General features: G+C 38.8%; 1 protein-coding gene across 1 annotated transcript in view; it reads left to right on the top strand.

Moving 5' to 3' along the window:
- The window catches only part of ZFHX4 (zinc finger homeobox 4), a 124,109-nt gene that overhangs the window by 4,790 nt on the left and 96,548 nt on the right, over window positions 1–22,771 (top strand). The window lies entirely within an intron of this gene.

The following is a 22,771-nucleotide window of genomic DNA, read 5'->3' as shown; positions in this document are numbered from 1 at the left end:
CATCCTTTTGTCTGCTCTTTTTTTTTTTCCAAGGTAGTAATGATTTTTCACAAACATGAAAGGGTGTGGTGTAGATAAATATGTTAGTAGAATGGCAACTATATTTTTATCTTTACTGGAAAAAACTATGTGGATATAATGAATATGTGGGAGTGATGATTACCATTTATTACACAACTTGTCATGACTTTTTCCAAACCCTAATTATGGGGTTACATTTTCTGCAGTGTGTTTACTGGATTGGCTTGATTGTCTTGGTTCATGTACAAAATATAACACATTCTTTTCCAAGATGAATAACTTTGTAACTTATTAAAAACTTATTTTGTCTAGGAGATACAAAAATTCAGGATATATTGCAAACCATTAGTCACCGTAACAAGCTCTAAATATGATTAGAAAATCCATTTTGCAAGTGTTATCTATTGATTTATACTAGAAATCTGTGATAACTAAACTATCAGGAGTCATCTGCTGATTATAGCAGCTATGCTGGTTTCCTGATCATGTTGAAAATGTAAACGAATAGAGCAACTACGGAAAAGCCTCAGCAGATCTGTAGTTTAAGCAAGAAAGAATGTTTGCTGGTATTTGATCAAGCTCAGATTGTTGCTCTGAGTTAACACAGAGTGCACAGGTAGTAACTTGGGTTTTAATTTTATAACCCGGTGGTTGTAACCTCGGCAGGTCTGCTATGGACAAAAACAGCAATAACACGGCATCACATCTACTCTGTTCTCCCATAGTGCTCTGTGCTCTTCTAATTTAATCACGTCCCCTTTTTTTTTTTTTTAATTACATTTTTACTTAACTACTGGGAGGTGGGTTTTTGTTTGTTTGTTTTTAAAGATCCAGAGTCCTGTTTTGAGAAGCGCTAAGAGAGTTGGGAGTGCAGTGACATGGCTTGCCTGCCTCAGCAGCAAAACTGTCTTCAGAAGTTCTGGCTCCACATCCTTCCTGAGGCAGTTCCTTGCTCCCTTCAATTATGCTGATTGTGGAGCCATATTAAAAGACAGATTTTTGAAGTGATCTGGCTTAAAAAAATAGTTCCCCATCTTTTCCTTGGAGTGTTAACCTGGATTATTTCTATGATCTGCTTTATAAAACTACCTTTCTGACAGATGTTACAAACTGCAGGTAGGAATGATAGAGAGAGAGCTGAGGACGAAGGGTTTTTGCAGATGGTTTCACTGCCAAAACCTCAGACACTGTTGAAAAGGCTCCAATTGCTTTCTATGAATAAAATCGTAGGCCTAGCTATAGATTTGCAAAGTACAAGCCTTTACAACAAGGAGCACTGCCTCTCCTCAGTCACTCAGTCCCAGCTCTGGACCAATCTCGAATACATTTGGTCTTGCAGCATCCCATGTAACATTTGATTCACAGAATTAAGGGGGCGAGTCTCAACTCCTAGCACTTAACCCTTAAAATATCCTGCCACTGAGGCAGGTTCTTGTCCAGATTCTAGCTTGTGGGACTGAGTGATTCAGCAGAACTGCTGCAGTTATCATGCATGGTGAATGACCACCACGAGCCTTTGAAGCTCATTCTCTGAATTGCATTAAGGGAAAGACATCTCAGTGGAGAGAGCATGCATGAACTCTTAGACACCACCAAGGTACAGAAGGACAAGCAGAAGTGTGCTGCTGGGTCCTGCCTCAGAACTTGTCTATTTTAAGCCTTGTCTCTAGGATCGATAGCAAGAATCTCAGCTTTCATATTTTTCCGAAGTTTATGTCCCTCTTGACTCCAAAGAGAAGCTTGAAAATTTGAACTCTACCAGGCTTTAAAGCACCTCAGAAAGGTGATCTGTCCCCCACACCCCCTCCACATTATTTTTATAGAATCTAATATTTTAAGACATTTCTCATGCATGTTAAGGGGAAAGATGATTTATTTAAAGTAATAATTGGCATATTAATGCTAATACTTTTAAGATGCTGGGTTGTCACTATTGGGATAGATCCCAAAAGATCTAACTGTGCTAGAGGTGCATGTTTTATAACAGAATTCAATGCCTCTGCATGTCACCCAGACCACTTCAGTTTTAATTGTGGGTGGGCATTTGGGCCTTAAGGTGGAAATAAATGAGATTTTGTAAATTATCTGCTGGCAGACTTAATAATTTTGTCCGGTCTGGGGAAGTAGTTGACATAAGCAGAATTGTAAACTTTGTTTCTCTTGATACATCAGCTAAACTTTTAGAGCACCTAAGGAAAAAGAAAAAAAAAAAAACCACTAACATTAATTTGTATGAATAATAGATATATGCCTTGGGAGTGATACAGAATATTCACGAATTGTGTTTATATTCAAGCAGCTCCTCTAACTCTTTTAAAATTAAGGTGCTGTGAATATGGTTTGGTAATAAAACTTTAATACTAAAACCATATGAAAACACAGAAACAGAATCTGTGACTTTGTTCCTCTACTTTGTCAAGCACCTCAAGGTTTTCTCTTGAGTCATTTATATTTATTTAAATGCTATTGTTTTGTGAATTTTCTTTTTATAAATGTTGCCCTAACAGCTTGATTTTTTTCCTCCTTTACTTAACTATTGATGGAATAAAAGAATGTCTTTTCATAACTGCAGCTTTTAAAGCTCCTGAAAACATCAGAGCTTCTCCTCCGGAGCTGTATAATTTTAGCCAATATCAAAATGTCACTTTCAAAATTAGACTCTAAATGTGGCAAAGTAAAACCTTTAGCTGTTTTCTCAGTTATTTAAAAAAGAAATGTCCTGAGTGCTCCTTACAGTAGCGCAGCATTCAAATGGTGCTAATCATGCGGCTGCTGGTGACCAGGCCAAAGGCAACCTTACCCTGCATGATCTCGGCTTGGGCTCCATGATTTCCCAAAGACATGCATTTGGAAGTCCAGAGCATGATATGAGCAAATAAATTGCAGAAGAGTTGTGAATCCTTTGCAGTATCCATCAGGAAGCATTCAGTAGCTCCACAGGTAAACAGGGATAAGACTCTCTAGCAACAGAGCATATTCCCATTCTGCAGGAGGAGGCTTTAAATATCTGCAAATTTGGGAAGCCAAGGTAGGACAGTGAACTTTGTGCATATAAAATACATGCAATTGTAATTGCTTTTAAGGAAGCCATTTTGCAACTTAGTTAAATAGCTTTTGACTCAAAGAGCTGCATATACCATATTCTGTGCTCATAAAATAGTTTCCACATAAACAAATAAATAGTAAAAGTAGCCAAACTTAACAAGGTTGCCTTTTTGCAACGAAATTGTTGTGGCTGAAAAGAAGTATTAGACCAAGTTCCAATAACAAATAAAATATTTAAAGTTAGGCTATCAACCCCTCCCCATCCCCCATATAATTAGCTAGTAAGAGCTTTAATGGCCATTAATTTTATATGGGATATTTACTTTAATTAATATTATATATTCAGCTATTTAGGTGCTCAGGGAACTTGACAAGCAGCAGTTAGCAGAAAAACACTCGGCTGTGTGAAAACTGCATTGATTTTCCCTTTATTGACAAAATATTGATCCATAACACTATTAGTGCTATGATTGTCAGTTCAATTTGGATAGATCACTTTAGCTCGCATGTTCTCAAACGGCAAAGATATTCCCCAAAAGGAGAGTGACCTAATTCCAGTTTAAGAAGGTTAAAGGTTAAAGGTTAGCTCAAAAGCATCATCTGCCTAGCTGCTTAACTTTAAACTGATCAATTTAATGAAAATCTGTTTTACAGATGGTGTTTTAATGTCTTTGGCAGGATTTAGGCAGCTTTAACATTAGACGTATGCTAGTAAAAATTATTTCTTTATTTGACCAGAACAACACCTTTTCTTTTATGTTTTAAGGTAAAAGGCATGTGGGATGTGGTATTTTGGCAAAGGACCCAGAGGCAGAAAGTGTTGATGATCTTTCCATATGGGCTCCAAAACAGAATACCTTTATGTCTATTGCTAACGATGACTGAAGAAACAAACAAAGCTGTATTCATTTTTTGCCATAACGTTTTACTTTGAAACCATAAAAAAGAATTTCAGCCAGAACTGTCCTTGAAAAAGGCTTGTCTCCTCTGCCGAGGCTGGAACGCCACATTAACATTTTCAACGTGGCAGAGCGAGCTGGTTGTCTCCCTTAGACCTTGTGCTTTGGAGATCGGCAGTATTCCCCTTCTCCTCACAAACTGAGCCGTAATTGTGTTACTTAACAGCAGATCCCATAAATAATAAGGCAAATTAGTCAATCTAGATGATAAGTTTTCTGTGATGGAGGTTATGTGAATAAACAAAGCATTAGATCCTCCGGAGCGTAAAGCAGAGCTTTGTGTTTACGTCTTCGGAGAATCTGGCCCTCACAATTTTTGCCAGGATAATTAAGTTTCAGCACAAGCACGTCTTTCTATTTGTCAGATGTGTGCAATTCAATAGGAATTTCTTGGGCTGCTAATGCAATACTATTATATGTTAGCTTTGTAATTAGCTGGGACTCTATCCCCCTGCTGAAATGCATTGTAATAATACACACACTAGCATAGCTTGCATGTAGCGGTCATAAAAGTGGTGCCCTTTGTTTCATATTGACCTTCCAACTTATTTCAAAAAGAGTTTACAATGAGCCTTTGTTTTGTCCACAAATGATCATAAACAGCTTTCTAAAGAGCCCAATAAAATGAGATAATCACAAATGTATAACATCACATACTGAAAGGATAGAAGAACAAGCGGGGCTTTTACTATATTTTATAGGATGGATTTATAGTCTGTCCTTGGATCACTTAAGGCCAAGAATTTTCACGGTCAGCTGGTTGGTCTTGCTAGCTAGCATCCTCTGCAGGAAATGTAAATACTGAGCAGCACCTGCTCTTCAGTTGGGCTGATAACGCTGCTTTTTTTGAAACGAGGTGTCCACTTCTCCTCTGGTTCAAAGTCAAAAGCTTAATTAGAGTAGCTTTCCTCGGCATCTGTCATCAGCGAAGCAGAAGAGTCTGTCTGGATTCCATAATGCTGGTTGCATATTTGGATTTTAAATCAGTCAGGGATATTGAATGCTTTGCTCATCTTTATCACGTGCAGGAGGCACAAGTGGGATTTAGTCCTTAGGTAACTTTTAGTGTAACAGTTCCCCAAGGAACACTGCTTGGGTTTTTCTCATTATCCTTGTTCTGGATGAAAGCATCGTTGTTAGGAATTAACAGCAGAGGTGGGGGTGTGAAGTATACGCATGCAGGGCCGAATGAACTAACAACCCCAAACACTTTGTTTGCTTTATTCTGTTTGGCATGAAATGTTGATACTTGATCGGTCTGGAATTAACACAAAGTCACATTCTTTTCATTTCAGTCGTCCTGAACCAACTTTGTAATTTAAAATCAAATATCCCAGATATGTGCCAGTCCAATTATGGAACTGTCATTGTCCCAGTATGATGGTAAAAGAGGTCAGGAGATTGTGCAGCATTGATTTGCATAAAAATCATTGTGTGAAGGAAATTGGAATAAGCCTGCACATCTGAGGAGCCAAAACATGTTTTGCTTAATCTTATTCTTGTTGTTTGTTTAGATGAAGAAAGCTGTTTTCAGTGATAAACAAAAGTTATTCTAATCTGTTGCTAAACACAGAGCTCACTATGGAGGATATTCTGTTTTATAGTGCTTTCGGATTTATGTTCTTTTAAGATGTGAAGTGTTTCATGAAATTTAATTTCCATTGCAAGTTATAGTTTCTCTAATTCAAATCATGCTGTTGTGCTTACATGCATCAAGACAAATATTAAAAGAGCACATTCTGTAACTGACCAGTATATTTGCCTACTGTACATAGTTATACGCTACAGACAAGTACATTTATTTAAGAGAAAGCCAGGGGCTAGCTAAATAGTAATTTCAAAGCAACTCTTTTTGTTCTAAATCAAAAATATGTATGTATAGAAAGATCATAGAAATAATTTTCATATTATACTTCCTATATATTTTACCTGCTATTCAGATGTTGCCTAGCTTTCAGATGATCCTACATAGCTTGTGAAAAAGAGCGTGTACAATATTTGGTTTATAGTACACTGCTTAAGCAGCGAAATGCTCTCAAGCCATGGTTTAGGCTTGTTCTGCCATGGTTCCCATGCTCTTCCATTAAAATGCTGTTCTGGATCCCAATCTGAGTGTTGTCCCGGGTGAGGCTGCCCCTTGAAAGGAGGCTACTTCAACACTACTTCCAGTGATTAGCCTGCCTAGCGAAGCACAAGCTGGTTTTTCCTCTTGCAGAGCAGGAGAAATGAGCAAGGAGGAGAGGAAAAGCACCATAAAGGGGTTCAACTTCATTTATTTACTATGATCGACACACACAGACAAACACACACACACAAGATGCCTGTATAACAGCTATTTTCGTGCCTGCAGCTCTTTCATTCCAACCAACATTATGAAAAAATATGTAATTATTTCTGACCAAGATTTAAAGTAGTGATACAATGTATAATATATGTAAGAGTATTATGTCAATGTGTGAGCATGTGTGTATCTTGCATAAATAGATTGCAGCTATGGATTTAGCAGCCACTCCCCCTCAGCGTTGCACCATATATTTTCTTGTTGCTCTTAGCAATTTTTATCTGATATTATGCAACACGCTAAAGGTGTCTAACATTTCTAATTACTATTTCCCAAACTCTTGGGATTTTCCCTCACTATCGCTTTAATATATTTAAGAACGAAGACTGAAAGAAAACTGGGTCATGACGCATATTGAGAGACGTGCATGTGTATGTCAGCTTTACTACTGCTTTTGATAGGTGGTTTGGGAAAAACTTTCCCCTTGCCTATACTTTGCAAGTCTATCCAGAGAAAAAATACCAGGACTAGGAATCCTAAGGGGCAGCATAATGTTGGGATGATAGAAATAAGACCTTGGAGACCTCTTTTATATTAGATTGGCTTTATTTCATATATGCTTGTCTGGTTGGTAGACAAATTAGTTTTCTGCATTTTATCTCCCCCACCTCCATCACCTCTTTTGTGCCAATATCTAGCAATATTCCAGTTAGATTTTGTAAGGAGGGATAAAAAGGACCCGGTGTGAAATGCTGAGCAATTCTATTCCTGTTGGTTTTAGCAAAAGACTGGGTACAGTGCAGGATACATGTATTACATTGGATAGACTCCCATGTATACATTGGTGTATATTTGTGAGCAAAATGTAATGCAGTATAGGAAACAGATAGTAATTACATTACGCAATAAGGGCTTTATGCCAACAAAACATGAATTACAAATGGTAGTATTTTAATTAACCCTAGTGGTCTATATTTTAGCCTGCAGTACATGTAACAGGCAGGGACCGCAGATTGACAGTGGTAGATCCTTGTACTGATACATGAAGAAATGGAAGCTTCCCTAGGAACTCCAGGGCCTCCCCTTAGTGGGTGGCCACGAAGGAGCACGTCCTGGCAGCAACCTCCTTGATCCCCTTGGCTTACACGGTGCCAGCCCTGCGTTTCGGCAGCGTGCAGAGACCCGGAGTACCGGGTGCCATGGCCTGGGGGGAACCGTGCGTGCTGCCCTCCCCCTGGGAGGGAGGCTGTGAGATCATCTTAGCCCTTAAAGGCAGAGGCATCGAAGGGAAGAAAAAACTGGGCAAGGGTAGTCCTTGAATGATGAAGGGAGCAGATTCCCACGCCTGGGGCATCCTACCACTGCAGCAGTGATATAAACAAATAGAAAGACCTGTTTCTATCATACAGGAAGAGCGTGAGCAGTACTACCTGCTTATATGTATCGGTAGGAAGCTACATATTATTAACAGGACTCATAAAGGATGCTATAGTAATTTTATTCCAAGAGCAGATATTCACCCACATCAATTTCCTGATTAAAAATTTCCTATTCTTTTATTTAAAACTGTTATCCTTGGATGCAATCAAATCTTGCAGTTAACAAGATTCCCATGCCGAAAATATGTAAGTATATAACTACTAGATTTTTGCTGGACTGTGTGCAAGTGATCTAGGGCAGGTGACAATACTCTGGCATCTGCCCAAAGGAGAGTCTTTATTCAGTTCTCCCTTGTAAACTGAGAACAAGGGCATTACTGCTTCCTTGCCCTGCTGCTGGAGGGAAGAACATCCACGTAAAGAGGTAGCTCAGGGATAGTTTGTGCTTAAACTTTTTATAGAAAAAAGGTTAACCCTCATCAGAGAGAGTTCAAGATCAGCCCTGCTGTGATGACCCTGTTTAAAACAAAGGCTTAGGGTGAAAAGTATTCTGACAATAACCTTAGCAGGCACTTCCCGTTGTCCAGTACAATACTCTGTGTTCACACCATTTTGTCCTAAAATCCATTGACATTAATGGAAATTTTCTATTGCTATCATAAACTTCTGCCCAGGACTACAGTAGCCCTTGGCTGGAGAAGGGGGAAGGGTGTTGGGCAGGGTAGAATGTCTCCAGGCTGCTTTATATATAAGGAAGGTGTTTTCCACGGGAAGCTCTGAAAAGCTGTAACTGGCTCAAGTACTACACCAGTATGACCAATGTTATCAAGCATTCCCTATGCTAAATTCAAAACTATCATTCCCAATGGCAAAAGAGAGGGAAGGATACTTTTTTAAAGTGTTCCCATTATGGAAGTAACCTAGATAAGAACTTACACTTTGGGAAATAGATTGAGGCAACAATACAAAGGTTTTATAATGAAATAAGCACTTTGTGAATGACCAGAAACCTGATATTTTACAGCTACAACAGTGTAACCAAGTGTAAGGAGGATCTTAGTGTTCTGGCTCTTTGGGTCTGTTAGTAATGAGAGCATGGAAAAAAGTTTGTTTTACCGCTAAAATGAGGCAACTTTCAGTATCTAGATGTTACTATTTTGGAAACACCCTTTGGCACTTGCAGATATATACACAGCTAATGAATAACTGGAAATTAGGAAGACTGAAGCTGATGGAAAAAACAAAAGGCCAAACTGCAAGGGTTTCTGAAAACCTTTTGTCCTTATTTGTCCAGGAACATCTGTGACTCAAAGTCTTTGCCCAGGAGGAAGCCAGGACCCTGCTGGGATATATCAGAGTTGAATCTTGTGGAGTTAGCTCTCAGATGACCACAAAAAATAGGCCACAAAAATAGTTTAAGACTGATTTTACCAAGTTGTGACCTAAAGTCACCAGACAGACGCAAAAGTGCTACCGTATGGGCTCTGGGACTAATTCTGTTGCATATGTGTGTCAGAAATAGGTATTTACCTCATTTATGAATATTCTTTACTAGTTTTCTGCTTGCTAAGATGAGCTCATAGGCCATGATGAACTAGATATGCTGTCAGTGTCTCCCCTATTCCTATATACACTGCTATTTCCTGCAACCCGTCAGGCTTCGCAAGTGATATTTGAGTTTATGTGGCTTATGGAACTCAAGGAATGGAAATCTTCAGAAAAGTCTTTAGAACTACCGAGGGTTTGTTTTGTTTGTTTTGTTTTGGAGAAAGAGCAAATCCTTTTCCTTTTAGAATATGCTTTGGGATCTCTTTGAACATTTTTCCCACTGCTTGAAAAAGTAGTTTGTAGGATCAGCTATGAGCCAGCATACTGCATTTAGGATTTTGATCCAAGAGACTTTCCAGGAATTTCTCTTCTTTCCTGAGTCCTTCACTGCACAACCCAAATTCTGCTAACCTCAGCTACCCGATAAATATCAAAGGGAAGATAGAGTTTATGTAAAGCATTTTGTGGTAGAGAAATGACAAGAGCTATGTTGTATTTGAAGAGTTATATGTATTTAATATTTTTCATGATATAGAAGAGAGTTGAGCAGGTAAACAATAAAAGGAAAACATGGAGATCTCATCATGCAAAATTTAAGGCTATACACCAATTGGCTTTGCTTTCAGGCCTTGTAGATATGAAGGCTATGTGCATCATGTTCGCAACGGTAATTAAACAAATGTCTCTCCCTTTTTTCCAGTTCTTGTTTATCCTAATAGATTTAGAAGGTAAGCTCAATATTATCTGGAGTAGGAAACAGAGCATGGCCTTAGGGAAAAAGAAAATGTTATGTCTCTAACCAAGCAGAGGTGAGAGAGAGGTTGACCCCAGTACATTTGGCAGTCTTAATAGCCCTCACAGAAAATATAACTAAGAAAACTGCTTCACTTCATGTAGGTGAAGAAAACTCCATCTATTTGTCTTTCTATCTGCCTATATTTATCTGTACGTATATTTGATAGACTGTCTTTTACTGAGAGGAATGAGATAGAGATAGAACTTAAAGTTGTTCATGATCATGAGAACTTTAAAGAGCCAGATACTATCCAAAGGTAGTTTGGGCCTTAGGGAGGAAGTCACAGTTGCTGGAAACTGAATTTCTTGCACATGGGATGCAGTGAGGGAAAGCAAAATTGCAGGTGTATGTACTTATGAAAGTGTACACTACCCAGGAGCATAGACACAATTTAATGTCTACTGTCACCAGCTGTTGTACTGCACAAATGTCTATATATGTTAGTGTCTGCTTTAGTAAAGGTTAGATTTCCATTTCTATTCTAATTTACCTCCCTCAATTACTCATAATTTTCTCAGTTACTCATAATTTTCTTTCTTTTTCTAAGCGGCTAATAGACTCTTTTAGGGCTGAAAATATCTGGGTCTAAAGAATATTTCTTTCTTCTCTGGAGTTATTTCTGAACTACTTAATCATGAGATATTTTTCCTTCCTAATGAGAAATATTCTATTGGAAATAAAGTTGGACAAGTGCATCTCCTGCCATATGTATCCATAACAAAAGACAATGCTGCTTAGAAACAACAACACATTAATAAGACAAGTGTGCAATCCTTGTCCTATCAGAGCAAAATTATACCATTAGTCCACCTTATCTAATCTCTTTGCTCCAGATTGACTAACAACCATCACTTCTCAGAGAAGAGGGGAAAAAAATAATAAAGAAAAATGGAATAAGGTTGCTTATAAGTGAAACTTTTTTCTTCTCCTGTGTTCTTAAAGAACAATGAATTAATGAGTTCAAATAATTTTGTTTTTAAGAAGCTGTTCTTATATGCACACAAACATCAGATCGGTTTGTAAACTGAACTCTTGGGTCAATTACATGCAATAAAAAGGAGTTCCACGGGTTAATTATAACCTGCATATAAATATCTTCTTTCACTTTTAAAAAATATATTGCCTTTCTGTATCATTCACTTAAGTTATTAAATTTTGTTTGTTTATTCATCTGGCAACACAGAACAAGAAAGATTATGTGTTCTTGCTTGTGCTATCTGGCCAGTCCATAATTTTATGAACTTTCTACCACATCTCTCTTTTACTTACATCATTAATACACCAAACAGTTTCAATCTTTTTAGTGTTCCTCTTTATTTGGGGGCAGTTTTTCCACTTTCTGTTATTCCTGCTACTGATCTCTAACTCTTCTATCACTGCTAAATTCTCCTTAAGATACATTCCTACATCAGAACACAAAACGCTGCCTGACTTTACTATTCCTTCTAACATACCTTTTCTTGGATTCATTTACCAATACTGAATTTCATCTACCATCATCCTGTCCAGACAGCTTTAAATGTCTCTGGCTTTCCTGATGGTTCTTTGGCTGGTCTTGACTAACATTAATTATTTTATGCCCTTGGCAAGATCAGTACTAGTTTGATATGTGAGAAGACACAGAGTTAATTTCCATTTTGTTGAATGGTCTGCTAGTTCATGTATATATATGTGTGTATACATATATACTTATAACTTTTTTTTTTCTGTCCGATTTTAATCCATCATCCACCACAGGTTTTGTTTTTTTTTTTTTTCTTGCCTCTGTGCTAAGTGCTTCAATCAGGTGGCTAGGCCATGTCCTGCTTAGTTAGCAGACAAAGAAAAGTGTCAGCTCTGATTGATTTACAGTTTGAAAGAACTCAATTCACATTCCCACAAGTTTTAAGAGAATAAGGGTGACAAACGTCCAGCCTACCTCCATGTCACATGGCCTACATCTTCCAACAACTGTCCCTTTTTGTTTTCCCACATTTTTGCTGCACATAGTGAACTTGGGGTACAAATATCAGTAGACAGTTAATTATTTGTTGAGCCTGAAAAACAAAAATAGCAAATATTTACCCCAGATATTTCTTTCCTTGTATAAAACAGAAGATGTTGTTTCTGCATGTAGCCTACAAGATTGAACCATATGAGGCGATGCAGTGTGCTCTTCTTATTCAGTGCTAAGTCAGTCAGTGCTAATGCTAATGCTAACTTTAATAGATTGTCATTAGGGTACGCCATGAAGTACTGGTAGGATGTCTGTTGTGTTTGAACTCATCCTGTGGGAACTGTTCTGGCCTTCATGCTGCTTGATATCAGAACCTTTCGCATTAGAGTTTAGAAAAGAAAGAAATTTATATTAACTAAGTCACCCTATATGTATTGTTTGAAACTTTCTTTAAAGAGAGTATTAGTCATTGGAGGAATCTTGAAACAAGGGCACGCACACCAAATGGATGGTCACAGGCTAACTAATCTCAGTGGGGCTACGTGCCGGGTCTGGCCTCAGCTCCCTTTCCTGCCATTAACGGAGCCGAATAAACGGGAGATATGATGCAAGTTCCCTGCGGCAGGGAAGGGAAGGGTTACTCTGCTCATGCAAGGGAGTCCCCAGCTGGCAGAGAGCCAGCTGTGCCTGTGCTGCCCTTCCCACAGCGCGGATGTGACAGGAGAAGGACTGGGACGGGCAGCAGCCAGCGCGCACATGAGCACGCCAGTGATTAGAGTGAAATCCACCCTGCGTGGGGAGCCCTGGGAGAGTCCCCGGGTAGAGCTGGCTCCGGGCAACACTGCTGCCTGCAGGAACCTTTTCATCTGCTACAGAAAGGCAGTGGCTGCTATTGCAAGCCGTGGGGTTTTACCACAGTCCTGCATTTTGATCCCTTACTTGGGTGCGTTTCGTCTCGTCTCTGTTCACCTTGCAGGGAGCCTAGTTGTTCTGTGTCACCGCAGTGAATTCTGCACTTGATGAGCTACCACGTTTTTTCCCAAGCACTGAATACTTTTCTTTCTAGTTGCTAAATCATATAGCAGGCCCTCTCTGCCTGCCAACCCCCACAACTTACATTAAATACTTTAAATCTAGTATTATCCTTTGGTGAGGAATATTTCCTGAATGTGTCATAAAGATAAAACTACTTGTCTGCCAGTGGCATATGCAGAATACATGAGGTGTTTTCTTTAGTATGAGACAGGTCACGTAAACAACATTGTGAATGTTTTAGGAGATAGAGGAATTTTGCTGATCACAGGACTTTTTATACTCTGTAGGATTTGCTTGGCACTTAAAAAATAAGTGCTTTGTTTCCTATTCAAATAGTGATGAGGGAAAAGAGACAGGAAGAACGTGGACCAAGTCCATCTCTGTTGTAGCACTGCTGATCTCCATAGTGTTAGTCCGAGGATGGAGCTGGCCCAGGAGTTTTCCAAAATGACAGTGTTTCTTTGCTCTGTCAATAGCCTGGGACATGGCTCTCCTGTGGTTTGACTACTGTGGTTTGTCACTACTGTGAGAAATTATCCATTTCAAAAAGTTCTGTTATTTGGGTAATTTCTTGCTGAAATTGATGGTTACTGTTTCTGTTTTTCTCTCTAAGTTTATTTCTAGGGTTTTTCCATTTGTTTCTGGTGCTCTCGAGAGTTACAAAGGAAGAGTCAAAGGGACTGCTCTGCCAAGAGGGTATGAAAAGCTGAGAGGGTTTTAATTTAGGAGTGTTTCCTGTCTCGTTGAAACAGTTCGTTTAGTAAAGAGAATATGCTGTTCGAACTAAATCCACTCCCTCCTAAATATCTTTTGCAGATCAAAATAGGTTACTGGGTAGTGATAACCACGGCATACTTTGTGAGCACGCACATCAGGTCACCTCCTCCACAGTCTGTTTCTCCTTCTAAATTGTTCCACATTTGTGAGCATTTTTTTAAGGCAGCTACTATTTAAAACCAAAAAGCCTCCACCCTAAGAGGCCCCAACCTGTCAGAAACATTTCCTCTCTTGTCTCAAGCTTGGAATTTCACTTTGAAACTCCAGTTCCCTCAGTCCTTGCCTAGTGTCATCCTTGCCTAGTGGTTTGTTTTCTGCAACCTCGGTTGTGCACAGATGCTGCCAGTGTTTACTGCCTCACCATGGTCTTCTTCCTCCTTCATTACCATCTCTACGTGTCTGTTTTCACAGTACCATCTATGTCTGGAATGGTGTCATTGCTACAATACTTAGCCCGACTGTGTTCTTGCCAAGTCTAGAACTCCTTTACATTTTTGCCTCTTTTCTGCTAATAATCTTTCTTGCCTGCTCTTGTGTATACAAGTGTGAGTGTTTGTATACATTATCAAATATGCATTTTGGATTAATGGGGATAAAGGCTTTATTGTCTTGAGTTTGAAGTGGCTGGAGGTGGCTGTGTTATTTTTAAATAATAAAGGCAGAATAAAGTATGCTGACCATCCCACAGGAAACTATCACACATTTTGAACCTTCTGCATATTTTACATACGGAAAAATATTTTAGAAATTTGAAGAGCATTCTTTAACTGTATCAGTACTCTATTTTTCATATGACTGCATGTACGACGCCAAGCTCCATTAATACCAAGAGGAAAAAAAAAAAAAGAAATAATGTGTCTTTGTGGCTGATATATTTTAGAAATCTCTTACATTTTTCCTATAATAGCTTTTCCATACATAATAATGTTTCAATTCGAAGGCCTGACATCTTAGGGTCTATCAAAGCTAAAAACAAGGGCTAGCATCCTGTTGGAAAGCTGTAAACCTTTCCCTTCCAATGCTATAAAGCTCCTTTTTCAGGCGCAGAGGATCACAAGATTAACACGTCACTGGTAGAAGGCCTATCCTGGGTGTTGGCCCAAAGTAATTTGAAAGGGAAAAGTTTCCATTTGAAATGAAGCAAGGAAAAAAATATGATGGTGGTTTGCAGCAAAACCAAACTAATGACATCGAATTTAAGATATTTGGGCTAGGAGTGTTAATAGTAAGTACCTCTGGAGATGATTTTATGTCCTCTTTTGAGCACCGAGTTTATGTTGACAACACTGAGGAGTGACTCGAAACTTCCCACCTCCCAGGCTGCAGGTAGAGAAGGATGCCTTGGGGAAGCTCAGCATGTCTTGTGAAGCACGCTGGATCTGCACAGCTTCCTATCAGCAGTCCAGGAGTTCCTAGGAATGAGATGCTACAGAGTGAGGCTCCCATCTGTGAGGCTGGAATGTTCCAGACCATGGTCCTTCTTTCCAGTTCAGGCATAATCAGTGGGACAAGTAGGAAGAGTTATTAGGCTATATGAAGGTCTCCTAGCTGGAAGTTGACACAAGCCAGCGTGAGTCTGTGATCATTTTTAAAGGGTAAAGATCTGGCCCAAATCAAGTAAAAGGTAAAATTTCCTTTGGCTTTAGTGGGACTGAGATTTCACATATAATACTGTAAAAATCTGCTCTATATAAAGCTATATATATGTGCATATAATATGTACCATACACATACATAAATGTGTTTCTGTATATTTCAGGCAATTATATAAACTGAGTGTGTTTAAACCAACTAATATGCAGATGTCTGGAATGAATGAACTAAAAAGCCAGGATAATGGTAAAATATTCAAGGAATATAAGGCGAGCAGGTTTAGCACAACCATAATATTGAGAGTTATTTTTTTCCCCCATTTGTCAGGTATCTTCCTTAACTGTAAAATAATGTTTTTGTTTTTTTTTTTTTTTTCTAGTTGTATGAATTTTCACCTACAAATGCTTTACATTTTAAAACTGTGTAAAACAGGCTAAAAACTGAGAAGTGTAAGAACAGGTAAGCTAAAGACTTAAGAGCTTTGGGCTAACTTCTCTTACCAGCTTTTACAGATACAGCGGGAGACCGTATCTGAAAACCCCTCATCAGAGAAAGAGAAACGTTTTAACATTCTTGGACATAATATCAGGCAAACGTGCTCCCTGATTGACATCCAGTGCATACTGTGTAATTGCTAGCCTGCTTCTCTGACTGCCTTGAAGATTACAGTTTTTTAATGTCCCAATATTAATAACCAGATGTGATCTTCTTCCTGCCCAGAGGTCAAGCTAGCTGGCCAGGTCAGGCTGTTTGTCTGTGTGCACAGACAGTGAAGTCTATTCAGCATGACAGGTAGAGGAAAGGGGGAGTAGGGTGTTAACCTCAAGACCACCAAAAGGGACTTCTGCCTGCTGGGAACAAAGACCAGCAGGAGCTTCAGCCTTTTTCAGCACTCCTGGGATTTTAACCAACTGAACAAAAGATGATGCACAGCTGAAGAAATGCTCTTCACAACTGATAAATAATTTAAGATGTTCAGTTACAGACAACCGGATATGTATTTGTGATTTCATTTGAGCTCACTCCAATTATCTGCAGTCAGTTAATAATTCTGTACATGCAGTTTCTCTGTGCTGAACCCTGAGAAGATGCTCAACTGCTGGTGCTTGGATGTACACTAGTTTTGGAAACAGCCCTAGCACTTAGAGAAATAGCATTCAAACACCAGCAATTGCTATGGGGCATGTTGTGTGATCTAGCTAGCCTGTCTACACATAGAATTATTTTTTTTAGCAGATAGTATGCTATCCTTCAGTTAAAAATATATTATTAAACCAGTTACTTCTCTCTCTCTCTTTTTGTTAGGTAAAAAGAAAATTCAAAAGAAGAAGCTATTTGTTTCCTAATTGATTTTCTATGTTAGTTGTTCATTGAATAGATAAGTAGTGCCTGTGATATTTGATTACAGAGCAAGGCACCCATTTAACCTTCTGTTCTTTCCTGGCCAGGATTTCAAATACAATACGGCGTACCTCCCTTAGGCTCAGTAGGATTAGACTGCTAGCCGTAATCCCTGATGCTATGAAATAGACCTGATAGAACTTCAACTCACTTGTTTAGGATTATGCTCATGAATTTCACTCATCTAGTCACATTAACCCTTTGGGAACTTGTGTGGGTTATGCTGTTATAAATAACAATCATAATCATAAATCATAATCACAGTCATTATAGATAGATAGATATCAAACTCTGCTAGTGACTTTTAAAGAATTCCCTTTTATTTGGTGATGAGCATAAAATTTGGCTTGAAATGAAAGAGATTCTTTAGTATAGATCCTTAGCTTCTTTCTTTTAAATCTGATGTTCAGAAGTCTTTTTTTTTTTTTTTTTTTCCTCAGTTCGATAGTATCATTAAATGGTTTGGTCTTAATTTATGCATTGATTTTTAAGTGATTTAAGGAATTTTAGTCCTCAAGATTGAATTGAAAGGACAGAAAACTGATACCTGCTAGCTAGAGAGCATCACTGCAGAATCTTCCCATGTAATGCTGCGAATGCATGCATGGTCCTAGAGTAAAGAAAAGGAGTATTGGTACCTGAGCCATCAGTTGGACTTTTCTGCTGATAGAAACAATCCTAATAAGTGTTTTAGTGACTTTTCATGTCTTATGCCACAGTCAAAAAACAGGGTGAGAGTGCCAGTGTCCAGTGATGGGCCACTGGACAACCGTCAGGCAAAAGCATCATAATTATCTTGATTTGAACTACTCTTTTGAACTGATGCCTTCTATTTAAATGCTGATTTTTAATCTGAGCAAATCACTATAGGGAATTACCCTGTACTGGAAAGAAAAAGGAAAGATCTTTCCCATCTCTCATTTTCAGAATCCTAACGAACCCACAAATGAAATAAAAATTGTTTCCAATTACCAGTTCTCTATGCTGTTCAGCCATTAGTGGATGGCCTTGTTAAATATTAATGTGCACAACTAATAGTCAATTATTGAAAAAATATATATGTATATCTGTTTTAGAATATTTCAAATCAATTACAATTAAAAAAAAACACTGAGAATTTGACTTGTAAACTTTAGTCTTCTCTCACTTTCCTGGTGGAAGGCAGAGTCAGATTCAATAGACTGGGCAAACACATTAAAGCATCAATTGGTGAAACCATGTCCTTTCAACACACCTGCATGTGGAAATGCTGTACTGAAGGGCAAGATGACAGAGAGGATCACTGCGACTAGCTGCACTTGATGACACAAAGGCATTAGAAAATTTCTTTACCCCTTAGACACTACTAAATGACATGCCTGTTATTGTAGATCTGTCGGACACTCTTGATACATTTGATGATGAAGTGGTATTGATGAATAGCTGATGGCCACAAGAGCAATAAATGAAGTTACTCTTGAGTGACTCCATTCTTTTTTTGCAGGGAGTGCTCAAGAGTGGGGGTAGTTTGGGGTGACTGTTCATCAGCCCAGTGGGTGCACTCATGTGCTCCCAAGTGGAGTATTTCTGAGTTCAAGTCTGTCACCCTTCCTGATCAGCATATGCCCGACATTAAGGAAGAATCATCTGTACTCGAGGCTGGGGTGTCTCCAAGATGCAGATTACTTTCAGCTGTACAACTATTTCTTCAGACTTGGATGGTGAAGTCAATTGGCTGGATCAGGATTGTGCCAGAATTAGGTCTTGGATATACTCGCTGTGCTTTAAAGCTAGGTCATGCTGGTAAGACTCAGTTATTGGTAGAAATGGCAGAGGAAATGTCGTAGAGCTGTTGCATGGTTGCAGTATTGTCATATTCTAAATTTGGAAATTGAAGTAACGCAGAGAGTCGTAGTCCTGCCTTTGTCATTTGTATACGACTCAGTGTTAAGCAAATGCTCATTAATTAGCTTCTTGTTCAAATCAACTTCTCATCATGCCTTTTCTTTTAGAAATATCTTCCAAAAAATTATTCTCAGGCCTGCTGCTGCTGCTCAACTCACACTCATTTTCAATATTTAATACATTTAAACTTTTGCGCTCTGTTGGTTAGCTTTGGTTTGACACATGGTATATTTCTGTTCCCTGATTGATTGCAAATGTCCCATTAGAAATTGGCTGTTTTGTGAATGCTTACTTTACACATCCAGAATGAACTTTCTTCAGATATTCTGCAGCATGCATTTAAACATAAACTGTTTCTGAAACAATTCCTTGCTTATGTCAGCAATTTTATTTAGTGGAAATTCATGGAAAGCAAACACTCAAGAGGTGGGGGATAGAAAGAATTAATTCAGGAATTTAAGGCAAATACATCCAGTTTTTCCTAGCCTTTGTTCTAAACACAAGTCTTAGTGGCCCACACTTTTCCACCTTCAGTTTCTCTCAAAACATTTGGGAGACTGCAGCTTCTGGGAATATACCTTCAGCCTGTGTTTCTGACAGCAAGTATTTTTCAGCTCCTCTCCTTGATCTATACTACCTCCCACAATTTGTTTCTGGTTGCAATTTAAAAAGTGGATGTTTCAATCCATACAGCCTTAAATGGGAAGGTAAATTCCCTCTCACTTCGTATATGTTGTTCTGATCAGCTAGCTGTGCACTTGGCTTCATCTGAAAGATGTTGGAAATGTATATTTTCAGAAGACAGTCTGCAAAGGCAGAACTTGACCAAAGTTTGAAACCAGTGATCATTCCACCATGCAGCAAAGCACAGTTGTCTTTCATTTTTTTTTTTTCAGGATAAAGGAAGTAATGGTGCTCATGGTGGGAAAGTTTGTTCTTGGGTAAAAAGCAACTATGACAGCCTGGATGTCAGTACTATTTATTAATGCTCATTTACTTGGCAAAGCAAAAACTATGGCTTTTGTGTGTGTGTGTGTGGGAAGGGAATCCCATTAAATCTAAATAAATAAACTGTAGAAATCATGTAGAAATGTTTTACACTTCTGCAAAGCCTCTTTTCAGAGGCTCTCAAAATGTTTTAACCATCTTAATTAAATTCAGTGCTTCTATGTTAGCTTAAGTGCAGATAGGGCCATCTTCGTGTACATACTGGTGGGCTGCAAGAAAGTGGGACTTTGACTGCATGCAACAAGATTGCACTGCAAGTATTTTCAAGGCAGGTGAAAAAAAAAAAAGCTGTATTCAAGTGAAACTGCACAGGGAATTGCCTGTAGGTAGGCAAAACATAATTACAAGTTGAAATTTGGCCAAGACATTTGTCTTAACACTCTTCCTCCTTTGAAAAAATGTGCCACGTACTTAATAACTTTATTAAGTACAAGCAGTTATGAAATCTGTTCTTTGTTTCAACCAAAAGAAAACATTTCCTAACAGGACTGTGCTGTTAAACAGCAAGGTAGGGCACTGACTCATTACTAATTTAGGCAGAGAACACCATCAATGAATTATCCCAACTCTTTTTTGTAGCACTGGTGTTTTCCTTGGAGATCTCCCCTCCAAGTACTGACCCTGCTTTAGCCTCTGAGATCTGAAGAGATCACAGCACAAGGTGGTATGGCTTAGGGCGGTATAGAAAATGATGAAGGACAGAGCGAAGCCCAGCCATGGGCTCCCTTTACTTGACACTGCACTCGGAGGCTGAGGTGACGCTCCGTGAAACTCAGTGATATTCATTTTTATGTGGCAAATAATCAGCTGGCGAGATTCCCCACTGCAGTGGGGGGAGTTATCCGGATCAACAGTTTATCAGGATTTTTAAGAAGGATAAGGGGATGAACATTAATGATGTTTCTGATTAAGCGAGCTAAAACAAAACAAAAATAAATAGATCCGAGCACACTTGCTTCTCTATCATTATTGTTAAATTCAGGATATAAAAAGACTGTCTTCCAGGGTCAGGCAAGGATCTCCTGTAGCACTGCACAGTTGTTTTGGTTCTCTAAACAGCTTACGTTTGTACCCTGCTTTTCAGTGAGTCTGATATTAGCTACTTGCACAGGCAGCAAGAGCTGGGCCAAGGGTATGATTCATCGCGTTGCTCCCGCGTTCCCATCTCTCCGTCTCCCTCAGCGACTGCTCCTCAGAGGACAAATCAGACTTCAAAAGTGAATGCAAGAAGTGAGTGTTTCAAATGTAAATATGATGCCTTTCCGTTGGCAATTTTCTTTTCGCTTAGGCAAGATAATACTCCAGTGGTAAACAACGAAATCTGCATGTCTGGATTATTTTTCTTCTTTGGCGGTTTACCACTCATCGTAGGAGAGGAGTGTCTGTGGCATAATTAGTGTTTTACTTATTTAATTTGGAAGTACAAACAATAGGCAGAAAGGGCCATTTGACAACTAATTAATTTTCTGCTGCTCAAACAACATGACAAAAAGTTTCCCTCCAGAAGAGTATTCATAAGTCCCATGGACTTGTGCTTTCATATTCGTGTAATTCCTCAGCTGCTCCACAAATCATTTGATGCCCTAGCTGCAGCATATAAAGGTGCCAGCTTTGCACATGCTTTTTAAACTTGCATGCTTATTGGAAACATTTAAAATATAGTTCTAAGAGTAGTTATGATTCAGTGCAATACAATATCTCTCCAAGGCTCTAGAAAGCACAATTTTATCCCACCTCTTGACGGAGGGTGGGGTAAGCGTGGGGAATCTGTTGCTCAGCTCCTGTGAGCTAGCATTTCCTATACAGGTTGGTCCTATCTGCCATTTTTCACAGTAGTTTGGTCTGCACCACATTTTGTTAATTCTTAAATAATTTTAATTGTTAATGCTTAGATCTGTGTGGTGATGATTACTAATTGCTTGGTGCTGACGGCATATTCTGCACTGGGCAAGGATTAGGGAAGCAAACTTTAGTGTTGTGAATCTTATTATCAGAATAAGCAATTCAGACTTACTGAGACGAAGTTGTGTTTAGGTGACTTCCTGTGTCTTGCCGTGGCAACTGGCTAACTGGTCAGTTAATCTTTGTGTGGAGAGTAGGTCCGTAGGAGAATGAGGAAAATCAAGGTAAGACGGTGCACTGCATAGTCTGTAGAACAGAAGATTGGGATTGGTTTAGGGAGGGGTCCTTGTGGAAGGGTGGAGGGCGTTTTGCTGGGTCTCCTTTCCAAATTTCTAATTTACCTTCCCTCTCCCTGTCAGTAATGCACCGGAGAAAACTCAGGCCTATTTATGAGCTTTGAAGAAGAGTTGTAAAGGGAAAAGTATAGCCTGACAAAGCAGCAGAAAAACTGCTTTGGGTGGCTGGGAAGAAGACACGTTGATTAAGTGAGGAAAGACCTCAAAAGGGAGAATTGAGACATAGTTCTGCCAAGTAGACAGGCTGTAATGGTAAGAACAACAGAGAAAAATGCTGGCCCAGGCAAAGCTATCCAGGAAGGTGAACTGAGAGGAAAGCCAGTGGAAAGATTTCAAATAAGAGGTCCTTCAAATAGCAGGCCCAATAGCAAGAGAAGCAAAACTGCAAAGTAAAGATCAAAATGAAACAGTGTGATTAATGATGTTCAGTGACTGAACTAACATTTTAGAAGCATTTATCATCGTTTTCTCACATATGTCTGAAAAAATCGTAGTTAGTTAACACCTGTATTATCAAGCTAATTAATTGGAAACATTAATTGAAAGAACATTATAACGTAAGTCCTGAAATATACCTTTTTAACACAAATAAAGAGGAATCTTTATTTTATTTCCAAACTTAGACAGAAGTGTGCAGAAAGGCAGATGGAATAAAGATTATTTTAATCCTTGAGTCAGGCATGGCTATATGAGAGAACACTGGCATGCAGACGAGCTAAATGTATTATTCTGAAGCAATGTACAGTGGCTTCTAGTATGGCCAATGACAAATAACACTGACCTAAAACAGGAGTGATTTTAAGCCACCTTCACTTAACCAGCTTTATAGACACCTAAAATAGAAGTGGATTTCCCTTTGCATCACTCTGTATATATGGCTCATTAAATGATTTAGTATAATTAGAAGAGT

The sequence above is a fragment of the Tinamus guttatus genome, unplaced genomic scaffold (assembly GCF_059628265.1).
Source record: "Tinamus guttatus ecotype Peru unplaced genomic scaffold, ASM5962826v1 Tinamus_guttatus_pri_ptg000086l, whole genome shotgun sequence".
Classification (NCBI taxonomy): Eukaryota; Metazoa; Chordata; class Aves; order Tinamiformes; family Tinamidae; genus Tinamus; species Tinamus guttatus.
The sequence above is the reverse complement of the archived record's forward strand: the minus strand, read 5'-3'. Positions and strand labels throughout refer to the sequence as shown.